The sequence below is a fragment of the Anopheles arabiensis genome, assembly GCF_016920715.1.
Source record: "Anopheles arabiensis isolate DONGOLA chromosome X unlocalized genomic scaffold, AaraD3 X_pericentromeric_contig0001, whole genome shotgun sequence".
NCBI classification, from domain to species: Eukaryota; Metazoa; Arthropoda; class Insecta; order Diptera; family Culicidae; genus Anopheles; species Anopheles arabiensis.
Window position 1 is genome coordinate 692,501 of NW_024412079.1, and position 7,500 is coordinate 700,000.

The 7,500-nt window shown below is 50.9% G+C and overlaps 1 pseudogene; it reads left to right on the top strand.

Annotated features, from left to right (window-relative positions):
• LOC120907022 overlaps positions 1–3,301 on the top strand; it is a 7,810-nt pseudogene extending 4,509 nt beyond the window's left edge.
• Positions 3,302–7,500: the final 4,199 nt, after the last annotated feature.

A 7,500-nucleotide genomic window follows, 5' to 3' on the forward strand; every position in this document is an offset into this window, starting at 1 on the left:
ATCCTGTTGCAGTGCGTCGGCATCCCATTCCTCCTGCCAGCAGTCGATGGTGTTCTGCCGCTCCGTCGCCCGGATGTCCTCCCTCGTTGCAGCACGGTCTGAAGCAAGGAGTTGTTGGTGAACCCGAGCATCCTCGTTGATGAGGTGGCATATCGGTACGAGTCCAGCGAGTAGGGTGGCCGTCTCATACCTGACGGTACGGAATGCCCGTGCCACCCTGATGGCTGCTTTTCGCTGAACTCGTTGCAGCATCCGTCGGCACTCTCGCACCTGAGTTGCCTCAGCCCAGACGGGAGCAGCATACCGCAACACCGATTCTGCCACACACGCCAGCAGCCTTGACTTGGCCGTCCTGGGGCCGCTGTGATTCTGCATGAGGCGCGTTACAGCTGCCACCACACGCGACGCCTTTTCGGAGACTTTCGTGACGTGATCTCGCCATTTCAGGTGATCTTGGAGCTGCACGCCCAAGTACCTGATGCTCCTAGAAGACTGGACTTCCACGTCACCGACGCGAAATGTCACCTGCGGCGGAGTCTTCTTGCTTGAGATCAGGACGGCTTCAGTCTTGGCTGGGGCCAGCTCCAGACCGTGCTGTTGCATCCAACGATGGACCTGGTCAACGGCTTCCTCTGCTCTCGCGCGAACCTCGTCCGTGGTGGTAGCAGGTACCAACAGCGCCAGATCGTCCGCGTATCCGATGACTTCGACGTCGGGAGGTAGCGGCACATCCAGCACCCGTCATACATGATGTTCCACAGAGTTGGGCCCAGGATGGACCCTGTGGAACACCGGCATGCCGTACGACGGGCCTTCGCTCGTGTCAAAGTACAGCACACGATCCTCGAAGTAGCTTCGAAGCATCCGTTGGAGGCCGACGGGAACACCTTTGCCTGAAGGGCACTGGCAATGGATTGCCAGTTGGCCGTGTTGAAGGCGTTCTTCACGTCCAACGCCACCACAAGCAAGAAACGGTTATCCCGGCCGTTCGTTCGCCGGAACGACATGGCGGTACGGCCGGCCTCAACAACCCGCTGGATGGCGCTCACTGTCGACCGCCCTCGACGAAATCCGAACTGCCGGTCCGACAGTCGGGGTGAAGACGGCTCTTCGAGATGTTCATTGAGGCGATTCAGGATGAGGCGCTCAAGTACCTTCCCAGTGCGTCGAGCATGCAGAGGGGTCGGTACGAGCTGCTCTCTCCCGGAGGCTTCCCTGCTTCGGCAGCAACACCAGTCGTTGCCTCTTCCACTGCGCCGGAAACGAAGCGCGGTTCAGGCAATCCTGGTACAGGACCCGGAAGACTTCCGGGAACATGGTGATTGCCGTCTTCACCGCCGCATTCGGGATGCCATCGAGCCCTGGTGCTTTGCGGCTCGCCATCTGACTCGCGATGAGCAGCAGCTCGTCGTCCGTTACCGGTGCAATTCCCGCCGTTGTTGTTGCTCCTCGACGCTTCCAACGTTGCTCAGCTGCGACCAGTCGCAGGGCGGATGCTCAGGGAAGAGGTCGGACACAATGCGTTCGAGGACGACCCGGTCCGCTTCTGAAGGCGTCCGACTGCCCCGGAGCCGGGACATGACGACACGGTATCCTGCCCCGAACGCATTCTCTTCTGCAATTTCGATCAGCTCCTGGAACAAGTTCCGCTTGCTAGCTCGAATTGCTCTACTGAGCTCCGCCCTTGCTGTCCTGTGCTCTGCTGCTGCTATGCTGCGCTCCTCCAAGTCAGCCGTCTGCAGCAACCGGTCACGGGCAACCTCGCAATTGTTCCTCAGTCGAGCCAGGAGGGAGACCACCAAAAGATGTTCCGATGCGGGTCTTGGTGCACTCGGGTAACCCGTTGCATCGTCTCGTCGCAAGCCTTGAGCATGGCTGCGATCATACCCTCCTGGCTCGTTGCGCGTTGGACAAAGTCCGCAGCGAACAGCGCCTCGAGGAATGAGGAAGGAGAAAACTGCGAGGCTTTCCATCGGCGGCCAGCGTGACGCACGCCTCTGGGCGAGGAATCACCCTGCTGCGACGATGGTTGCCGCTGTCGTTGCTGCTGCTGCTGTTGTGATAACTGCTGCTGTTGTAAGGACTGCTGTTGCTGCTGCTGTTGTTGCTGCTGTGCTGCGCTGTCTGCTGTTGGCTGCAGGTTCGGGGATGGTGGTGTTCCTCGGTGTAGAACATAGCGGTGGTGACGCGGTGTAGCTTGTGCTAACAACCCAGGTGTCAGGGCGAGCGATCGACGGCTCGCGAATGCCACATCCACTATATCGGGAGAGCCTTTGCCATCAAACGTGTATTCCCGACCTTGATTAATCACGATTAGGCCAAGCTGCTCCACCATTCCGTGCAGCTCACGCAAAGCTCATCTGGCGTTATATCGACGACTTGAAGCTTCGAGTTCTATTGCTTAAGAAGCGCTCGAACTCTGCGAGGTTAAGGCTTGGAGCATAGCAGCTGATGAAAACCACTCCGCCGATCTGCGCTGCAACCAACCCCTGAGCTTCACACCACACCCGCTGTATTGGTAGCTCACCGACAGCACGCTAACAGCTGCTGAATGACCGGCCGCTTTCAGGTGGGCGCAGAACATCAGAGAGAAGTCTGTCTTCTCTGGCAGCTTGCAGCACCAGGTGGGCCTCACGGCCATGGCCCAGGTACAGGGATAACTGGCTTGTGGCCGCCAAGCGTTCATAGCGACGTGGCTTTTTGATCCTTCGATGTCGGCTCTTCCTATCATTGTGAAGCAAAATTCACCAAGCGTAGGATTGTTCACCCTTTCAAGGGAACGTGAGCTGGGTTTAGACCGTCGTGAGACAGGTTAGTTTTACCCTACTGGTGTGTGCTTATAGTCGCTATCTTAACGGAATTCCTGTGCAGTACGAGAGGAACCACAGGTACGGACCACTGGCTCAATACTAGTCCGACCGGACTTTGGTATGACGCTACGTCCGCTGGATTATGCCTGAACGCCTCTAAGGTCGTAGCCAATCCGAGCTGATAGCGCTTCTCAAACCCATTAGGTGTTCGGAAGCTAGCGGGCCTAACAACCCTCTGAGATCCGTTGGAGTCTGCGTCTGCAGCCCGGCGTCTCATCCCGCTATACCTAGGCCGCAATGAGTGGAGTTCGCTGCACGTGTTAGTACCGTAACTGGGAACGCCGTTGGCTTGAGCTCTGCCCAACGTGGATATACCTAGTTTCGACACCTATCAACCGCCCGCAAACGACGGGACTTCAGGCTGGGAGCTGCGAGTTGTAGAGATGCGTTCGCATCGATCCTCTCAGGCGACCCATGCTTGGTGGTTTGTCCGTGTGCCCCTTCCTCGATGTGCGCAAGCTCGTCTTGGTCTGGGGACCACGTCGACACAGGGGATACTCTTGTGAGAGCATGAGTGTACTAAGTTGAGTGTAGCAAGGGAACGCGTGCCCCTTCCTCGTTGGCGTAACTAACCATCTTGGTCTGGGGACCGTGGTACCGTGCTCTGGTGAAGCTTGGTGCGTGCTCCTTCCTTGTCAGACGAGTGACTTGACCTGGTCTGGAGACCGTTCCTTTATACTAGTGGACAAGAGTTGGCTTCTTCCGTGTCAGACGAGTGACTTGACATAGGATGGAGAAGGACACTTAACACTAATGAGCTTGTCGGCGTGCCTCGTTCTCGACTTGATTGTCTTGATGTGAGGACCGTGCGGACCACACCAGTAAGCTTACACATGCTCGTTACAAGTTGTATAAGTTGACCCGTTTGGCCCGGTTGCCTTGCACATGATGGTGTTGACCATGTTCGGTTAACAGGTCGTGTGTCGAGGTGGTCGGCCTTGGTAGTAGGATGTCTTGTGCATGTGACGTGTTGACCTGGTTTGGTCGGTGTGTCGTCGTGTACGAGATGACCTACTTACCCGTTAGTTTTCCAAGTTGTATTATGTGTTGACTTAGTTGACGTGTCATGTGCTTGGATGATTAGCGTACGGGTCATGTATGGTGCGCTTGCTTCAGTTGAAGGGATGTACTAGTACAGTTGTATTAATCGTTTATTTCACGATCTGGTCTTTTGGCTGGATCGTGAAAAAACGCTAAGTCCCAAATCCTGAACTCGAGAAGAAAGCGCCAATGACAACGTTTTTGACTGGAGCTCCCTAGCATTCGGCTTTTTCTACTTTGAAGGGATGCACTGTTGTATGAATTGTTTATTCACGAACTGGTCGTTTGATTGGATCGTGAAAAAAACGCTCAGTCCCAAATCCTGAACTCGACAGGAAAGCGCTGATTGCAAACATTTTGACTGGAAGTCCCTTGAAAATGGCGTTTTCGTTATTGGCATTATGTTGCACGTTTATTGTGGCTAGAACATTAATTATTCACAAAATGGCACCAAAGCTTGGCAAAAGTCGCGAAACACTCCTATCTCGACGCACCAGCAATCGCAACTTGATGCAAAATAAATTGCACGAGCTAATGATACTTGTACCATGCACAGTACACCGTACCAAAATATACCCCTGAAAGTGTGCAATTTGGTGCTACCCTAGGGAATATGTATGGAGAAGCCTAGCTACGTGTGTCGCACGTTCCAAGTTGCATGGACGTCGAACAGAGGCATGCAAAAGCACCTATCTAGGGAATTACTCTACGTTCTAGTAGCAAGTGCGATTTTCCGGTCCAGCACGGCAGTACGCCTGCACGCATACACTCCATGTACCAAAAATGTACCAACCTAGGCGTTGCTCAGTAGCTTTTGGCGGCACATAGAAAAAGTATTCGAGTTCAGATTTTTGGGACTTAGCGTATTTTTAAAACTAATAACGAAAATTAAATTTTAAATCGGTAAACGGCTAGGAGTTGCTCAGTAGCTTTTTGCGCAACGTGGCAAAAGTATTCGAGTTCAGATTTCTAGGACGTAGCGTATTTTTCAATCATAATAAACCGAATCAAACATAACAATGATGAAACTTACACCATGTCCCAAGGTTGTGCACAAAACGTAACGATAAAGTGCTGGCGAAGTTAGAGGTGCACCAAAATTGTGTACCGATCAGGGAAAGTACTCTACGTTCCTATGATTTGGGTGAAAAGTGTTATTTAACTGCTGGTTAGAATAGACAGTTGCTTATCATACACATCGCAAACGAACACCCCTTAGTGAGCATTAGCAAAAGTCAATTGCACAAAGCAAATGCAATACAAACTGATCAAGTACATTAAAGAACGCTACGTAGCAGGACTTCTTTCCAAGAATGGTGTCCGCAACGGGAGGGCAAGCGTCCTTCCCAGGTTTTCCTAGTAAACCTTGTATGGTAAACATACCCAAGCGTGTCTGTAAGCACGCAACGAAAGTCACGAACGGGCACATACCTAGGGAATGTACTCTACGTACTTGGACTTTTGTCCAAGAATGGTGTCCGCGACGGTCGGGCACTGCGACGCAATAACCAAATCCTAGGATTGTAACTTTAGTGTGCACAAACATAAACATTAACGCGTTCGCTCGGGCTGCGCCGTCCGTGTTGAACACAAATGTGGGTGATTATATGCGTGGAGGGACAAAAACATACGAGGAGGAGACAGTTTTCTGCACGATGTGCACAGAGCTCATTTCGTCGTCCCGGGCGAATGGAAAAACACAAACATCGCGAGTATCGTTCTAGGTTTCTGTCTATAAAAGGGCAGGCCAAAAGGTGACCGGTTGAGATAAGCATTTTAAGCATACAAACACTTTATTGGAACTTTTGATACAAAAACAAGGTACGTACATGTAGGTTGTACCAACATGGACATCTATGAACGCGTACGCTCGGGCTGCGCCCTCCGTCTTGTACTTTCCCTGATCGGTACACAGTTTTGGTGCACTGCTATTCCGACCGGCAACTTGTACCAACATATACATCCATGAACGCGTACGTAGTGTACTTTCCCTGATCGGTACACACTGTTGGTGCACGGCATAAGAAAAGAGCTAAAATGGTCAAACTCAATCCATTTCAACAATAGATAGTCGATAGTAGCTGTGCCGATGAAGTAGGGCACGATGCAAGTTAATGTTGTTTAATGAATAACATGTCCGCCATACATTTCAGTACAAAATTGCTCGGTCAGACCTACAAAGTGCTATATCTCGAATACGAGGCGTCGGACTGGGGGTTGTAGAACAATTTTAAGTTCGTCTAATGATTCTACATCCGATTCTGGATAGCGGTTTTTGACCACTTTTCAATATTTTGTGACACCCCGAACCTAGGGGCAGCTCCTAGCTTTTTCAAAAATGTGCACCGATCGGGCCGGAGAGCTCGTGTGGCTCAAAACATGTTTTTCGCTAAAACACCTCAAAACGTGTCGAGAACGCACCCTAGCTCTTGTTTTTCAAAAGTTATGGCCATTTAAAGTGAGGTGGTTTTTGCTTCAAAATAGCTATTTTACCCGTCCCTATGGCCATGCTTTAAATTTTCACGAAAATGCCAGGTCAGACCTAGGGCGGGCCATATCTTGAATACTAAACGTCGCAGACATTGGTCGTAGAACAATTTTAAGTTCGTCTAATGATTCTACATCCGATTCTGGATAGCGGTTTTTGACCACTTTTCAATATTTTGTGACACCCCGAACCTAGGGGCAGCTCCTAGCTTTTTCAAAAATGTGCACCGAACGGGCCGGAGAGCTCGTGTGGCTCAAAACATGTTTTTCGCTAAAACACCTCAAAACGTGTCGAGAACGCACCCTAGCTCTTGTTTTTCAAAAGTTATGGCCATTTAAAGTGAGGTGGTTTTTGCTTCAAAATAGCTATTTTACCCGTCCCTATGGCCATGCTTTAAATTTTCACGAAAATGCCAGGTCAGACCTAGGGCGGGCCATATCTTGAATACTAAACGTCGCAGACATTGGTCGTAGAACAATTTTAAGTTCGTCTAATGATTCTACATCCGATTCTGGATAGCGGTTTTTGACCACTTTTCAATATTTTGTGACACCCCGAACCTAGGGGCAGCTCCTAGCTTTTTTCAAAAATGTGCACCGAGCGGGCCGGAGAGCTCGTGTGGCTCAAAACATGTTTTTCGCTAAAACCCTCAAAACGTGTAAGGAACGCACCCTAGATGATAAAAAGTGCAATCAGAATGTCAATCGACAACTTTGTTGGGGGTACCATTTTACTCTACGGGCCAGTAGCTTAGGCGCGCCAACAGCGCTTTCCTTTCGGGTTCCCATTTTTGCCCTCCTGGGATTATGATCATTTGCTCATTGCCTACTATAGGGAGGGTACCTTGCTACGAGGTCAAACATGAAGATTGCACCAAATCGTAGTTTTACCTCTATTTAGTCGTAGGAGCATGGTTTGCAGTGGCAGTGGGTCATTAAGCCCCCGTTTGGGTCATACGTCCCTCCGCGATAAAAATCGTCGTATGCCTATAGTCCGAACTAATGAAGCAAAAGTGGTGTCTGGTGGGCTCTGCCGATGATTTTAACCTATGATTTTGAGCTTCCACCCTATAAAAACGTTCCCTGGAGCAGTACATCACGG